Genomic DNA, 17,933 nt, shown 5'->3' on the forward strand with positions numbered 1-17,933 from the left:
ACCTGAGACTAACACAACATTGTAAATCAACTATAGTCCAATATAAACTAAAATTTTTTTAAAACGATGGAAAATTTCTGAAGACTGCTTGCACGACACCGTGAATGTACTTAACACTACTGAACTGTACACTTAAAATGATTAAAATAGTAAATTTTATGTAATATGCATTTTATCAAATTTAATTTTTTTCATTAGAGAAAAAAAAAGAAAGAAAATAGCAACTGAGAGCCAAGCAAGAAATATAGGGACACAGAGAGATTGACAGAATGACCTCCGACTGCCTTCAAAGAGAGAAAAGTAGAGACAGATTGACAGACACCGTGTGTGTGTGTGTGTGTGTGTGTGTGTGTGTGTGTGTGTGTGTGTGTGTATACGCGCGCGTGTGCAAATCCAGGACCCCTGCAGCCTCTTGTCATCTGCCCCAAGAAGTGTCCCCCCACTGGCCTGGGCTGAGGGCGGGGGCGGGGCTGCAGCTATTACCTCCCCATCTCCAGGAGGCCTGACAGATAACACTCATGGGCTTTCCCATCCTGGCATGGCCACCCACTAAATGGGGGACATCTCCTCTCAGGGCCTAGGCTTTCCCTCTGCAGAAACGGGGGATAGAAGAGGACTCACCCTGGCGAGCGGCTGAGCTGGGAGATCCCTGACGTCCACAACCCTCTTCTCCCATTTTCCAGACAGAGAAACTGAGGCCCAAAGGGGAGACTGTAAATGAGGCTCTCCCCCTCTCAATCTGACTGAGTGCCAGTGCTGTGCAGGGCACTGGTCTGAGTGCTTTCTCTGTATAATTTGATGAATCCTCACAGTTGCTTATTTTACAATTGAGGAAACTGGGGTTTAGAGAGGTGTGATAGGCTGAGCAATGGCCTCCCAAGATATCCAGGTCCTAACTAAGCCCTGCAACCTACGAATGTTACCTTATGTGAAAAAAGGGTCTTTGCAGATATGATTAAGTCAAGGAGCTTAAGATGGGGACATTCACTATCCTGATGATCTGTGTGAGCTCTACATGTAACCAAAAGTGTCCATATAGATGGAGGCAGGTGCGCATGTGACTATAGACAGAGTGGAGGAAAGCAGGGTCAGAGAAAGAAGATGTTTTGCTGCTGGCTTGGAAGATGGAGGAAGGGTCCAGGAACCTAGGAATGCAAGAGGTGCAGCTCTAGCTACTGAAAAAAAGGCAAGGCGATCACTGCACCCCTACAGTCTCTGGAGGGAGTGCTGCCCTGCTAACCCCTTGGTTTGGACCCCTTAAGACGCATTTCAGGGACCTCCCTGGTGGTCCAGTGGTTAAGACTGTGCCTTCCAGTGCGGGGGCATCGGGGTGGGGGCTGCAGGTTCCATCCCTGGTCCGGGAGCTAGGATCCCACATGCCTCATAAAACACGTGCAATCTTGTAACAAATTCAAAGACTTAAAAAAGGCTCATTTCAGGTTTCCAACCTCCAGTGCTGTGAGAGAATACATTTCTGTTGCTTTAAGGCACTAAGCTGGTGGTAATGTATTATACCAACAATAGCAAATGAATACAAGAGGTGAAGTCACTTGCCTGTGATGACTTGTAAGTACAGAGTCAGGATTTGGACCCAAGCAGTCTGTGTCTACCACCTGCTCTCATAACTACCATCCCCTGGTGGAACAAGAACCAGGAGCTGGAAGCCCCTAGCCTGTTTCCATCCCCGTCCTCCACCAGTCCTCTTTGCCATGCCTCCCTCTGGTTTCCTGATGATGGGGTGACCTGGGGAGAATAGGGTAGCCAGAGGAAAAAAAATGGGCTGAGTTTGTGCAAAGACAGGTTTTCCTGCCTCTAGCACTTAGCAGCTCAAGTTTCCCCACTTAGCTGCAATAGCAGAAATAACTTTTGCAATTCAAGGGCTAATGTTGCTAACAGATAAAAAGCTCCCATCAGGGACTGAAGGGTGTGTCCCACCTCCAAAAAAAGAAAAAAAAAAAAAAAAAGGAAGGGAAGAAAGAAAGAAAGAAAGAAAGAAGATATGTTGATGTCCTAACTCCCCATACTCACAATGTGACCTTATTTGGAAAGGTTGCTGCTGATGTAATTAGTTAAGAGGAGGGCATAGTGAAATAGGGTGGGCCCCTAATCCAATGTGATTGGTGTCTTTATAAGAAGATGGCCACGGTGAAGACAGAGACACAGGGAGAAGGCCATGTGATGCTAAAAGCAGAGATTGGAATTATGAGCTGCCAGCCAAAGACTGCCAGCAAATCACAAGAAGTTGCCAAGAGGCAATAAAGGATCCCCCAAGGGGTTTCAGAGAGAGCATGGTCCTGCCAACATCTGGATTTGGGACTTCTGGCCTCCAGATTGCGAGACAATACAGTTCTGTTGTTTCAAGCTGCCCAGTTTGTGGTACTTTGCTGTGGCAGCTACAGCACACTCATACAGCCCCTGTGAATCAACAGAAAAATCAGGAAAGGATGGAAGAAGAAACACAATGGCTCTTCTAAAAATGATACTGAAATACCATTTGCATCAGCTGGTTTTTGCTAGGTTATGCCACCCTAAATTTGAGTGGCTTGAAACAACAAACATTATGCCTTGAGCTTCTGTGGCTTGGCTGGGCCCATCTTGGTCTAGGCTGGCTTGACTGAGCCTGGTTGATCTTGGATGGCCTCATTTGTAGGTTGTCAACTGGAATGGCTGGGATACCCAGAGCTTCTGTCATCCTACAGGAGGCAAGCTGGTTCACATGGTGGCAAAAGGGGTCTCAGCAAGAACAAAGTGATGACAGAAGCTGCAAGTTCCCCTTAGGCTGAGGCATGCAATGTTAATTCTGCCACATTCTATGGTCAAAGCAAGTTCCAGGACTGGCTCAGAGTTGAGGAGAGGGAAATAGAGTCCATCTCTCTCTCTCTCTCTCTCTTTTTGGCCACACTGCCCCGAGTGGCATGCAGGATCTTAGTTCCCCAACCAGGGATCGAACCTGTGCCCCCTGCATTGGAAGGCGGATTCTTAACCACTGGACCACCAGGGAAGTCCCGCAGACTCCATCTCTTGATGGAAGGAGCCACACAGAATTGATGGCCACTAGCATCCCCTTTCACCTACGGATTGGCGAAAATAAAACAGTTGGATGATACAGAGTTGGGGAGTCTGTGGGAAAATGGACATTCCCCCACACTGCTGGTGGGACTGTAAATTGGTACAACCCCGTGGACGGTCATTTTGCAATTGCTCTCAAAATTACAAGTGTAGAAAACCTTTTTGATGTTGCAAAACCACTTAACCACTTCTGGGAACTTGGTACCTGTGTTTTTCTCTCACGGCAGCATCATTTGTAACACCAAGTGATGGGAACATACCGAACTGTACAAGAGGTACATTTATCCAATGGAAGAAAGAAAGAAGAAGATATGTAATTCAGGTTACGTGATTGTCAGGTGGAGAAATCTACGGGCAGAACAGTGTGTATCACATCCTGTTGTTTGTACCTAAAAGGGGGGGAGGGGGGAGTGCCTATGCCCATATTTCCTTGGACATGCATTAGCGAATTCCTCTGATGTTCCCTCACCTCCAGGTTTCAAATTAAGGGCAGGGAAGTGTCCCTTTCCTGCTGCCCTGCCCTTCCCACTCTTTACCCTGAAAGCCTTGTGTTTGTGCAGCTCGTGGTCTGTTTACCCAGCCTGAGTTATCAGCTAACCTTTAAGAAGACTGGCTGCTCCTCACGAAGCACCAGGAGCCGCTCCCTCCTCCCAGACTCCAGGCTCCCCGAGGACTGTTCTTCCCTCTTTCCACTGCTCCTTAACCAAGGGCTTGGGGTGCACCTAGGGGAGGAGGTAGGTCTCCTCCCCAAACTTGTGCCTGCCACAGCACCCCATCGGGAAGCGCTCCCCCGCCCCTAGGCTCTCGTCTTTCTCCCTTAGGATTGGCACCTTGCAAAGAGAGCTCCTTGACTGTACGCCCGAGGGCCCCGCCCCAGAGTCTGGGAACCCGACAGGCCTGTGGAGTGACCTTGGATTGGTCCTTTCTCTCAGCTGGGATCTCTTGTCTCAGCCAAGGAGGGGAGGCCAACCCCAGGCTTGCTAGATGATGATGAGGTGATGATGATGAGATGCTATTGATGGTATAGAGCATCTATTGCTCTCAGCCCTCTTCTCTGATGCATCAGCTCATTTTAGCCTCACAGGAGCCTTGTGACGTAAGCCCTCCTAGTTGCCCTCTTTGACAAAAGAGGAAACTGAGACTCAGCGGAGTGTAATATCCAAGACCACCCAGCTTGAAGCAGTGGAACTGGAACTCGAATCCAGGCCTTCTGATTCCTCAGTGCTCAGCCCCCTCTGCTTGGGTGTGTGGTTTCCTTGAAGCCTGAGCTTCACTAGGATAAGTCACCCTGGCAGTAATGTAGCCAACATTTATGGAGCATTTACTAAAGGCCCTGGCTTGATGCCAGTTTAGTGTCACCAGGGCAGTGACATATCACTCTTCTCATCTGCTTAGGGACTGGTGGAGGCCTGATGACCAAACTTGTTTCCTTCCTGGGAAGTGCCAGCCAAGCTGTGGTTTTCCAAGACCTAATATAGATACTGTGGGTGGGGCAGGGGTCCTTGACCAAACCCCTGAGTTTGCAGGAGGATGGAACTGTCCACTGAGGATTAAGAATTCCGACTTCAAATCATAGGGCTTCCAGAATTGAAAGAAAAGCATCTCAGGGTTCAACACACCGAGGTCCAAAACAAGGAAAGGGATAGCCCCAGGGCTGCTCCTCAAAAGAGAGGTGGGTGGGGACTCAAAGCTCGTGAAGAGACATTCCAAGCATCGAGGCTGGAAGGCCTTTTGTGGGAGGTTGAGATGGACCTTATTCCCGTTGAACAGATGTGCAAATCAAGGCTGCCCAGCAGAAGCAGGGGCAAGAGAGCAAGGCGGGCCTCATCCAGAGGGAGGCTGTCTTCTCTCTTCCCTCTTGGTGAAGCCCAATGGTCAAGTCAGTGGGGCCTGTTTTCAAATCCTGCTTGTGCCAACATCCTCACTTTGTGGCCTTGCACAAGGCCCTGGACTGCTCTGAGCCGTATTTATCCTCCTCTGTAAGATGGGGAAACTCAGGGCTGATTTCAACTGTACCAGTTGTTAAAATATTGAGATACTTCCAGATTTGGTTAGTAAAAGTCTGCTCCCCCAAGCCTCTGGTTGCCCCCCAATCCATGACATGTCTGGGTCCTCCCAGACACCCCCAGATTCCACTAACTAAAAGGGAAACACCAGGTTGGTGGAGGGCACCAGGACATACTCTAGTAATGAGGCCTAATTATTACTGCTGCATAGCCTGGCCTATACTGACTGATGGTCAAATATTTTGAATATGCCTCCTGGGGTTAACGGTGATGGCTTGTAGGATTTATTGTAAGAATCCAGTACATTAACATCTCTACAGAATGACCAGCAAACCTATTATTAAGAATAATAATTATAATAATAACAACAACATGCCCATCATCCTTCTTTGGCTTCACTGAGTAGCCTCCAGCTTATTCTACACGCCCCTCAGGACTCAGTTTCCCCATCGCCATGCTCCCTAAGCCCCTTTCTCCACTCCCAGTGGCCAGGATGGCAGGTGGGGCTGCTATCTCTCCAGCCTATTTGCTCTCCCTCTTTCAGGGCTGCCACCCTAGCCAATGTCCTTGAATAAAAAGCCAGGGCACCTGGGTTCTGCTTCCTCCTCTCTGGCGTGGACCATGCTCTGGCTCCTCTCTCCTCTGGCGCTCCTAGGAGCGCTGGCAGCCTCCGAAGGTAGGCTCATGTTGTGTGGTCCCTCGGAGAGGGAGAGGGTGGGCCCCAAGGCCACATGGGTGGTGGGAGTCCGAGTGCCAACGTCTCATATCTTGACTTTCTGTCCAACAAAGGCAGCTTGAGAGCATAGTTCCAGAGCCAGGCTGCCTGGGTTCGAATCCTGGCTCTGCCACTTCTTAGCTGTGTGACCCTGAGCAAGCCACTTAACCTCTCTGTGCCCCAGTTTCCCCATCTGTGAAATAAGGGTGATAGTGACTCTACCTCAGGGGGCTGTTGGGGGCGTTCACTGAATTCATGCGTTTGAGGAGATAGGGCGTCTCATTAACTTGAGACATCTGGGTTTTCTTTAATTAGCGGTAGTCTTTTGATGTTCGACTACCTGTGGTTTTTGGCTTGTTTTTTGTTTTGTTTTTGCAAAAACTCCTATATATCCTGGCTCCTCCCCCACCTTATTGGAACAGTCCCTCAGAGCAATCTTATTTAATCTTAGTTAAGTCCTCAGGAATGCCGCAAATAAAACATAACCCTCAACTTTAAAAAAAGTTTTGTTTGAGGAGCTTTTTAAGAGCTTAGCACAGTATCTGGCCCTGCCTGAAGGTGAGTTACTATTCATAACTTATTATTATTCCTTCACCTCGCCTGCCTGTCTCCCCTCTGGTTCTAATTCTACGAGCTTTGGCTCAGGATGGGAATTAAGTGGCCAAAACCTAGCCAGGACCTCACGGTGTGATCTTGCGTGAGACTCTTAAGTCCATCTGGTTTCATTTTCCTCATCCATGAGAAGGAGGTATGAGTCAAGGTCAGCAGTCTTCAGACTGTGTGTCTTAGAGCCTTGAGCTTTCTTGGAAGATTAAGATGAAGGGGGCTCTTGGGGATTAAGATGAAGACTCACTGGACAGACAGGATTGGTTGTCAGATCCAAACACATGGACTGGGAAAGAGACAGGTACAAACACACAAACATACACAAGTACAAAAATCCACAGACATACTGAAACACTTCACTAACACCCACATCTGTGCGCCAACATATATGTCCAAGCACTCCAAACCTTGATGGAAACACGGACCCCCCCCAAACCAGCCTCCTGCATATACACGTAAACACAGATATGCACACAGACACCTATACACACAGGGGCCCACGGAAGCAGACACACAAACATCCCCACCCTTCCTCAGACAATTCCAGAACACACAGAGTGCAACGTACGCACGCACAACCACGTGACCACGTGTTCACATAGAGAAACAGTCCTGCATGCCCGTACACACAAACTGCATCACCACAGACATGTGTCCACACAGCCCAGTCACAGGCATAGAGCCACGTGCCCAGAAATGCACACACACATGTTGTCCTCCAGCCAGTTCATCCTCCTCTCTCCCCAGGTCCCCGTGCACCTGCGACCCACACCAAGGCTAAGGTCACCATCTGTTTCACCTGCTCAGACCTCCACCATTGCAAGCCTCTCCCCTGCACAGAAGATAGGAACCACTGCCTTCAGACGGCGGGCATCACAGGTGAGTGCCCCTGCAGACAGGATTGGGGAGGAGAGGCAGAAATGGGACCTGAGACCTCTCCTCACCCTCCTGTGTTTGCTGCCTCTACTCCAGCCATGGTAGCCCTTTCCTGGCCATGGAGGACAGAGGCTGGCTGCAGTGAAGGATGTGAGTTTAAAATCTGATAATGCCACTTTTGCCATAGTTATTCCTGAGTGACAACGCAGCTCAAGATGTAAAGCCTTCATCAGGCACAAAAGGACAAATACTATATCATTCCATTTACATGAGGTATCTAGAGTAGCCAAAATTATGGAAAAAGAAAGCAGAATGGTGGTAGTTTCAGTTTTGCAAAATGAGAAAGTTCTAGAGATCTGTTATACAACAATGTGAATATAGTTAACACTACTGAACTGTACACTTAAAAATGGTTAAGCAGGTAAATTTTATATTATGTATTTTTTACCACAGTGATAAAAAGAAAAACAAACTTCATGACTTAAAACAACAAATGGGACTTCCTAGGTGGCGCAGTGGATAAGAATCTGCCTGCCAATGTAGGGGACATGGGTTCGATCCCTGCCCCAGGGAGATACCACATGCCGCACAGCAACTAAGCCTGTGAGCCACAACTACTGAGCCTGTGCTCTAGGGCCCATAAGCTACAACTACTGAGCCCATGTGCCGCAGCTACTGAAGCTCATGCCCCTAGAGCCCATGCTCCGCAACAAGAGAAGCCACTGTAATGAGATGCCTGCGCACAGCAACAAAGAGTAGCCCCCGCTCACCGAAACTAGAGAAAGCCCGTGTGCAGCAGTGAAGACCCAACGTAGCCAATAAATAAATTAAATAAATAAATAAATAAACTAATTAATTAAAAAAAAACAACAACAAATGATTTTGGGAATTCCCGGGCTGTCCAGTGGTTAAGACTCAGCACTTTCACTGCCATGACCCGGGTTCAGTCCCTGGTCGGGGAACTGAGAGCCCACAAGCCACACAGCGAGGCCAAAAAAAAAGAAACAACAACAAAAACAATGACATTATTTCTCACCATTTGGTGGGTTGACCAGGCTCAGCTGGGCTGTTCAGCTCCAAGGGGTGAAGTCTGAGGTCCAGGGGGTGTGGCTGAACTCACCTGGAAACTCAATTGAGGCTGAAATGTTTGATACAGCCTCTCACCTCCAGGGCCTCTCTCCATGTGGTCTCTCATAGTCTGTAGCCTAGTTGAGCTTCCTTACAGTACGGTGGCTGCCTTCTGAACAGGAAAAAATGGAAATCACTGGCTTCTTAAGAGATAAGCCCAGGGACTTCCCTGGTGATGCAGTGGTTAAGAATCCGCCTGCCAATGCAGGGGACACGGGTTTGATCCCTGGTCCAAGAAGATCCCACATGTCAGGGAGCAACAAAGCCTGTGTGTCACAACTACTGAGCCTGTGCTCTAGAGCCTGTGATCCGCAACTATTGAGCCCTCAAGCTACAACTACTTTAGTCCACATGCCTAGAGCCTGTGCTGCACAACAAGAGAAGCCACTGCAATGAGAAGCCTGCACACTGCGACGAAGAGTAGCCCCCGCTCTCTGTAACCAGAGAAAGCCCATGTGCAGCAACAAAGACCCAACGCAGACAATAAATAAATAGACAAATTTTGTAAAAAAGAGAGAGATTAGCCCAGAACTGGCACACTGTCACTTGTGTCACAGTCTATTATTTATTTATTTATTTATTTACTTAATTATTTTATTGGCTGTGTTGGGTCTTTTTGGCTGTGCCCAGGCTTTCTTTTTAGTTGCGGTGAGTGGGGGCTACTCTTCGTTGTGGTGTGCGGGGTCCTCATTACCGTGGCTTCTCTTGTTGCAGAGCTTGGGCTCTAGGCGCGTGGGCTTCAGTAGTTGCAGCACATGGGCTCAATAGTTGTGGCTCACAGGTTCTAAAGCGCAGGCTGAATAGTTGTGGCTCACAGGCTTAGTTGCTCTGCGGCATGTGGGATCTTCCTGGAGCAGGGCTCGAACCCGTGTCCTCTGCATTGGCAGGCGGATTTTCAACCACTGCAGCACCTAAGAAGCCCTGTCACGGTCTATTGATCAGAGCAAGTCACAAGGTCAGCTCAGCTTTAAGGGGTGAGGAAATCGATTCCACCTCTTGATGGGGGAGTGGTAAAGTCATGTTGCGAAAAAGTATGTGGGATGGGAGATACAGTTGCAGCCATCTTGTCATCTACTGCAACATTCTGGGCAGGGAGCCCCCAAAGCTCCCTGTCCATTTGCCCCTTAAAGGGAAAAACTGGACTCTTCTGTAAATGGGAAGAGGAGTTACATTAGAAACCAGCTCTTCTCTGGGATGAATGCCAAGATGCACGTGAAAAGTTGAAATAGGAATCCTAGCAATATAATTAGGAACAGTAAGGATAATGTACCAAACCCACTGCTGGGCATTTCTGGGGTCCTAGAGAAGTTTCTAGATAAGTCCACTTGGGACTCCTGGACAGGTTGGGGAGATATCGCAGGTACAGAGCCACCCTGTTCATTGAACCCTAAGGGGAGAAGGCAGGGGAACGACTGTCTTGCTGAACAATGACGTCAAGTCCACAAGGGGGCATCTCAGGCAGAGTGAATGCCAACAATGGCACCCAGGGGGCTTAGTTGGGTGGTGGCTGGTAACTGCTCATAAGCCTGCCCTCCATATCTTTCCAGTCTTAGGTGCAAGTTACTCTCTTGCCTGGAGAAATGGTTCCTGTGTGACCTCCAAGGACTGCACATTTGACAACTCCATCTCTGCCTTGACCTACAGCATTGGCTTTGGCTTCTGGGTCAACATCACCTGTTGCCAAGGCAACTGCCAAGAGCCCACTCCTCTCGGTATGCTGCCACCAGAAAGCAGTCAGATGGGTGGCCATGGAGGTGATGGGGTGACTTTGGAGGAGAGTTTGTCCTGGATTGAAGAGGGCAGGCACTCAACCCCCATTCCCCAGCCACGCTGCCCTAAGGCACCCTGACCCCCGGTTCAGTGGGAAAGCCCATTAAGGTCATTCCCCTGTAGTAGAGCCTATGAGCACATGAAGGGCCCTGGGAGGTCCTGAGAGTCCTCCCAGATGACTGTCACTCTCCCCTGTACAGCTGCCCTGCCGACCTCAGGCACCATGAGCAAGTTCCTGTGTCCTACATGTCCTGGAGGCCACTCAGGGCCCTGCAACCACTCCTTCTACATGCAGTGTCCCAGTGGGGAGACCGAGTGCGTCCAGATGAACCTGATGTCTGAAAAAGGTAAGCTGTGTGTATGTGTGTGTGCACATGTGCACAAGTGAGCCTGGGTGGACTGGTTTTGGATACAGGCAGACCTGAATTTGGGGGTCTATCTCTCCATCATTGACTCTGTGTGGCCCAAGCAATTGCATCTCTTTGAGCCTCAGTGTTCCCCTCTGATAAATGGGGATGCTGGAAGTACAGCTCACAGTGTTTTGTGAGGATGAAATGCGTTCATGAGAGAGGTGATGGAGTAGAGGGCATACAGCAGGATTCTGGGGCCAGGCTGCCCAGGTTCAAATCCTACCTCTTATGAGCTGGGTGACCTTGGGCAGGGGACTTTCTCTGTGCCTCAATTTCCCCATCTGAGAAAGGGGATAATTGTAGTCTCTTATCCACAAGCCTGCTGTGAAAATTATATAAGGTAATCCATGGAGCTTGTAGATGAGTGCTGTCCAAAAGAAATCCAATGTTCACATGTGCAAATTCAAATTTTCTACTAGTCATATGTAAAAGGTAACAGGTGAAATTAATTTAATAACATATTTTATTTAACCCAATATATCCAACAGTTATCATTTCAACATGCAAATGCTGTAAGAAATTATAAATGAGACATCTTACACTCATAGGCCATCCCAGATCAAACCAGCCACACGGCAAGGGCTCAAGAGCCACATACAGCGAGTGGCTACCATATTAAACAGTGTAATTCTAGAACATAATTAGGACTATGTATGGCATGTCAGCAAATCTAAGATGCTATTGATGGGAAGACAGGAAGACAGCTCTATTCAGGAATGTTGAAAATGTGTGTGTGTGTGTGTGTGTGTGTGTGTGTGTGTGAGTCCTGGGAGGATTGGAATGTGTGTCTCAGAATTGATGAAACGCCATGTCAGTGGTCATCATTGTTATGTGTGCTTAAGACTTATGTGTATTGGACAGACCTTCAGTCAATCACTGTCCAGGGAATGGATGTGCTGGGGAACTCAGGGTGTGTGTGTATGTGTGTGTGTGTGTGTACATGTGTGGGTGGGTGTGCATGCTAGTGGGTGTGGGACCGTGAGTCACAAACATGGCTCTTTGAAGAAGTGTACTCCAGCTCAGGGCAAGATGAGACAAATACAGACCGTGCTGTGAGGCTTACATTTCTTTTTAACTTTTGTATTTTGGAGAAATTCAAAGATAAATAAAAGAGTGAACAGTTTAATAAGCCCCACGTACCCTTCACCGAATTCTGAGAATTATCCACTTATGGTCGATGGTGTTTTATCTCCACCCCGGCCCCGTAATATTTTGAATACACACGGATATCCTATCATTCAACAGTGTTTCCACATACGGCTAAAAGATAAGAACCCCAAAATAACCATCAGTTGTGGTGAGGTGTTTTTCTGTTGGTAAAATAAGACTATTTCACTTTCGCATTTCCCATCAAGTCCTCAATAAACTGGTTACATTGGTATATTTACATTTATATATAAATATATCACATCCCCATCATATTGTGTTGTATGCGGCTCTGAGGACTCATAGGAAATAGTTGGGAAACCAGTTGGAGGGATGTGCGAAGCCAAATGGCCTCCAGGTGTCATAGTTTTTTATTAATATTGAACACAAGTAAAAGAACACCCGTAGGGACTTCCCTGGTGGTCCAGTGGGGAAGACCCTGCGCTCCTAATGCAGAGGGCCCAGGTTCCATCCCTGGTCGGGGAACTAGATCCCGCATGCATGCCACAACTAAGACCTGGCACAACCTAAATAAATAAATATTTAAAAAAAAAAAAAGAACACCTGTAACATAAGTGTGAGGTATAAAGAATAACAAAAGGGACAGCCGTGACCAGCCCCAGATCAAGGATCAGAATATTTCTGGTGAGTTTTCCCGAAGGACGTGGATTTGAGGACTGGCCGTTCCCTCTGAGGTTGGCGCGCTCCCTTGTTCCCTTTTCCACGTGACAAAGTCTTTTAGGAAGACGACCCCGAGGGATTGGAAAGAGTTTCACGTCAATCTGCTCGATTGGAGGAACCCCCCAGAGTCTGGGGACAGTGACGCGGGGCTGGTGCCAGTGGTAACGTACGTGTGCCAGGCGCGCGCGTGCAAGGGGACACCTGTCCGCGCGCATCCTTACGCCCCCGTTCCCACCCGCGTCTTCGCAGGCGGCCGGAACGTGAGCGTGCGCGGCTGCGGGACCCGCGACCTGTGCCAGATCGAGGGGTTCCCGGCGCTCCCCGGACACCGGCTGGCCCGCCAGCCCGTCTGCAGCACCAGCCAACGCGCCGTCCTGGACTCCAAGTGCCACTCGGGGGCGGCGCCTGGCCTCCGCCTCGCCCTGCTTGTGCTGATGGTCGCCCTGGGCACCGCGGCCCTCTCCTGAGCCGTCTCACCCGGACTCCCGACCCTCTCCCCGGAGCCCCCCTGCTCGTTCCCCTAGATTACGCCCTGGCTCCCCTCTGCTAGGGCATTTCTAGGGGCCTGGAAGCGTCTGGTGAGAAAGTAAAAAACCCGGGTGAACCTCCTCCCTCCATCCCAAGGCTAGTCCTCTTTCTTCACAGCCAGGGCCCCTAAGGCTGTACCTCTTCCCTCAGACTAGGGCTTCCTCAAGTCTAGCCCTCTTTTCTCACCCAAGGGCCTCAAATGCTATACCTCCTCCCTCAGACTAGGCTGTTTTTCTTCCTCAGATCAGAGATGCCACCATGGTTACACATTCTCCTTCAGATTGGGGGCCCCAAAGATTAAGCAACCTTCCTCAAACTAGGGGGTCCCCAATACCAGGCTACTCCCTCAGACTAGGGCTGTATCTCTTCTCTCAAACACTGGGCAACAACTCCTCTTTCTCTCTCCCTTTTAAGGGTCTAGCCAAGTCCTGGGCAGCCAACATGGGGCTTGAGGACCAAATACACCCCCTCCCCAGACTTTCAGAGCAGCCCATTCCACCCCCACCATGGGCCCCCTTCCGTCTGGGCTCAGTCTCCCAGCTGTAACCAAATCTGAATGAATCGCATTGCACAGTGCTGAGGGGTTTGAGTTTCCTTTTTCTGATTTTGCCGCCTCAAGTGGGCCCCCAATGTAGTCTACTCTCTCCTCTGGGGATTCTGGGACCTGAGGGGACCTGCAGAGGACAATGTTTGGGAGCCAGAGCGGGCGTAAGATCAAATGCTCAGTCTGGAGTGAGCATCATTTTTGAGCAAGCGTTGGACCCAAAGGACTGAGCAGAGAGGTAAAATCGAGGAACTCACTGTCAGAATGTCAGGAACATTTGCTTGCAGCTCAAAGTAATAGAAAGTCCAATGAAAAGAAGTGAAAGGATTCGTTCAGCATTCATTTAACAAACATGTATTGACCACAATAGCGGGCACCAAGCACAGCTGTAGACACTGGGAATGCAGAGTAAACAAACTCCCCCGCTCTCAAGAACGTTATGTTTTCGTGGGGGAGGAAGATGATAAACCTCTTCTATGATATTCCAGATAGTAATGAGTACTCTGGAGAAAACAGTGTGGGGAAGAGAAGTGGGGATGCTGTCAAAGGGGTGCACTTTTATGCAGGGCAGGTTAAGAGTGACATCTGAGTAAAGACCTGAAGGGGCTGAGGGAGAGGGCAATGCAGATGTCTGGGGAGCGAGTGGGGGGCACTCCAGGCAGAGGGAACGGCAAACACAAAGGCTCTGGGGTAGGAGCAATAAGGAATACCTGATATTACACAGCGTAGCAGAAAGATGGAGATGGAGATACCCAGGGGTCATTAACTCAGCAGTTCCAAGGAGTCATCGAGGACCTACCTTGCTGCCCTGCTGTCCTCAGCATGTTGGTGTTTGCACAATGATGGCCAAGAGCTCCAGCATCAAGACCTCTTACAACCATATCCAAAGCTGGAAGCAGCAGCTTCCCATCCTTGTCAGAAACCCCATCACCCAGCAGACATCTCTCATGTCCCATTGGCCAGTCCCTGGCATGCTGATGGGTTATCCTGAATGACTCTGCCTAATCAAGAGTCAGTCCGTGGGGTGAGCATCCCGAGAGAGAAGCCACATTGCCTGTTATGACCTAGCCTCTGAAGTCAGGCAGGACCACTTCTGCTATATCCTGTTCACCCAGGCTCAAGGAAAGGGGAGCTAGACTCCACTCTTGACCGGGAGTGAAGAGCATGTAGGATCAGAAATACTTTTGGAAACATGTAATCTGCCATAGGGAGTATCCCACCGATTAGCAACTGCAGGAAGCAGGTCCCACCACTAACGCCAGGTGAAACAAAGGGAGGAGGTGGTGTTAGCACACCTATGAGCCCCTTGCTGCTGTACTGCAGGGCGACTTGTGCTAGAACCATGGGGGGTGGGGGTAACGCTGTGTGGCAAGGGCTGGGGCCACTGAGGAGCCAGCACACACAGACACTGTTCCAAAGATAATGCTAGAGGCAGGGACTGAGGAGGCGCTTTTTACTTTCTGACCTGGAGTGCTTCCCCTTTGCAGGAGTCAGGTGGCAAAGGGTCCTGGGAAATGTAATTTTCAAAATCCCCCAGCCCCAGCATTACAGGGCAGAGAAGGGTAGATATGGAACTGAGGGACCATAGGTAAATAACAATGACATTGGGGCTTCCCTGGTTGCGCAGTGGTTAAGAATCTGCTTGTCAATGCAGGGAACATGGGTTCAAGCCCTGAGCTCTAAGCCCTGGTCGGGGAAGATCCTACATGCCTCGGAGCTACTAAGCTCATGTGCCACAACTACTGAGCCCATGTGCCACAACTACTGAGCCCATGTGCCACAACTACTGAGCCCATGTGCCACAACTAATGAAGCCCGCACACCTCGCGCCTGTGCTCTGCAACAAGAGAAGCCACTGCAAGGAAAAGCCAGAGCACTGCAACGAAGAGTGGCCCCCTGCTCACCACAACTAGAGAAAGCACGTGTGCAGCAATGAAGACCTAACAGAGCCAATAAATACAAAATAAATAATTTAAAAAAGCACAACGACATTGAGCAGGTCCCTTTCTGCTCAGTTTCTTCATCTGTAAAATGGGAGTAGTCATTGTTCCTGAAAAAGAGAATGAACATAGAGTGCTTATTGGTTAATAAGCATTCATTCAATGGCAGTTGTTAGAATGCTGCTTGCATTAGCTCAGTGGCCATAACAAAATATCATAGACTGGGGAATTCCCTGGTGGTCCTATGGTTAGGACTCTGCACTCTCACTGCTGAGGGCCTGGGTTCAATCCCTGGTTGGGAACTAAGTTCCCATAAGCCAAAACGTGGCATGGCCAAAAACAAAAATGAAAACAAAAACCAAAATACCATAGACTGACCTAAACAATAGAAATTTATTTTCTCACAGTTCTGGAAGTTGGGAGTCTGAGATCAGAGTGCCAACGTGATTGGGTTCTGGTGAGGACTCTCTTCCTGGCTTAAAGGCAGCTGTTTTCTCATTGTGTCCTCACATGGCAGAGAGAGAGGCCAAGCTGTGGTCTCTCTTTCTCTTCTTATAAGGACACTAGTCCCATCGTGGGAGCCCCCCTTATGGCTTCAATAAACCTAATTGTCTCCCAGAGGGCTTGCTTCCAAATATCATCACATTGGAGGGTTAGTGCTTCAGTATAATAATTCTGAGGGGATACAAACATTTTGTCTGTAACACTACTTAAAGAGGGAAGGGGGTAATATTTCTGACTAGCTCTGTGTGGCTGTTAAACATAATATAAGGTAAACATAATTTATCTTATTTAATGCCCTATGAGGTAGGCACTATAGACCTTCATTTTGCAGATAAGGATGAGTCCTTGAGTCTCCATCTCAAGGTCAGCCATCAAGTAGCTGGACTCATCTATGACTGATTCATGGGGGTTGAAGGGTCATCAAGCCTAGTTTGAAAAGATGGGGATGTCCTTGCAGGGCCTCTGAAATGTGAGCAGAAGAAATAGGAGTCAATTCTGGGCAGAAGCTTTAAGAGCCTTAAGAGTGGTTTGCTGTATCCCTGCTCTCTCTGCCTGGATGACCACAAGGTTCCAGACAGAGTCCGTTAGGCTGACCTCCATGGACATGTGATGTGAGCGAGAACTAAATTCTGTCTTTGTTGTAAGCCACCAAAGCATTGGGGGCTATTTGTTACTGCAGCTTCACCTGGCCTATCCTGACTTGTACAAAGGTTACAAGGTAATTAAAGGCAGAGTTGAGGGTAGAACCAAATATCTCAAATTGTTGCCTTGGATAGGGTAGTGGTCTCTCTGGACCTGGGAGACCCGGGGTCCAGACCTGAGTTTGTAGTGCGGATTCACAAATGATGTGCTGTGTGGCTTTGGAAGAGTCTCATAACCTCTCTGGGCCCTGTGTTCCCATTTGCAATTGGGAGATAGAGTTTGACCTCCTATTATTGTAAGGTATGTAAAGCATAAGGATTGGCACAGCCTAAGCTTTCAACAGATGGAAGTAGTCATCTCCTGTGGTTGCTAATTGTCATGATAGCTGTACTATTATCTGCTTTGTAAAGAAGACAAAACTGAGACTCAGGGAGGATAAAGGACTTCCAGTGAGTGTCAGCAATGGGATTTGAACCCACGTCTGTCCGACCCCAGAGGATAAAATGTTTTCTACCTTAAACATTAAGGAAATGTCAACATAGACAAAAATGGAGAAAATACTATTGTGAAAATGTGTTAGGGAAACCTCACTCAAAATTGGAGTTGGGAAGCCACAAAGGGAGGCTCTCATGCGCATGTCACTCGTTGCAGCTTGCATAGTTCAGCAGGAAGAAGGAAGATTTCCTCTCTTGGCTGGCAACAGCGAGCTGCGGGTGCCTGACAACAGCAACCTGTCCTTGTCTGCAGTCAATGAGAAGCAGCCACCACTTCAAACTCTCATTTTCCTTCAATGAACTTTTGCTCAAAACAACCCCTCCCCAACGTCTTCCTTTCCTCTAGAAAAGGATACTTTCCTCCTTCGTTTTCTGGATTTGCATACGGTTATCCATAGTTTGCTCCTTCTGAATTGCAATTCCTCTGCTATTCTGGAATAAACTCAATTTTTGCTTAAATATAATTGCTCTTTGTTTTATTAATTTGGCTGCATTGGGTCTTCGTTGTTGTGTGTGGGCTGTCTCTAGTTGTGGCGAGTGAGGGCAACTCTTCGTTGCGATGCTCGGGCTTCAGTAGTTGCAGCACTCGGGCTCAGTAGTTGTGGCGCACGGGCTTAGTTGCTCCGCGGCATGTGGGATCTTCCCGGGCCAGGGCTTGAACCCGTGTCCCCTGCACTGGCAGGCAGATTCTTAACCACTGTGCCACCAGACAGGTCCCAGCAGGTTGTTTTTCATGTGGGCATTTCCCAACCAGGGGTCAAACCTGTGCTCCTTGCAGTGGAAGCGCAGAGCCTCAACCACTGGACCGCCAGGGAAGTCCCAGACCTTGGAGGTTACCACCTAAGTCTCAAACAGGGCTGAAAGACAAATGCTG

The 17,933-nt window shown here is 48.8% G+C and overlaps 1 non-coding gene across 1 annotated transcript; it reads left to right on the plus strand.

The window, feature by feature from the left end:
* The first annotated feature begins 12,139 nt into the window (after positions 1-12,139).
* TRNAR-CCU (transfer RNA arginine (anticodon CCU)) lies at positions 12,140-12,212 on the plus strand. Its single transcript has one exon. It is a non-coding gene; the product is annotated as a tRNA-Arg (tRNA).
* Positions 12,213-17,933: the final 5,721 nt, after the last annotated feature.

The sequence above is a fragment of the Hippopotamus amphibius genome, chromosome 16 (assembly GCF_030028045.1).
Source record: "Hippopotamus amphibius kiboko isolate mHipAmp2 chromosome 16, mHipAmp2.hap2, whole genome shotgun sequence".
In the NCBI taxonomy this organism is placed as follows: domain Eukaryota; kingdom Metazoa; phylum Chordata; class Mammalia; order Artiodactyla; family Hippopotamidae; genus Hippopotamus; species Hippopotamus amphibius.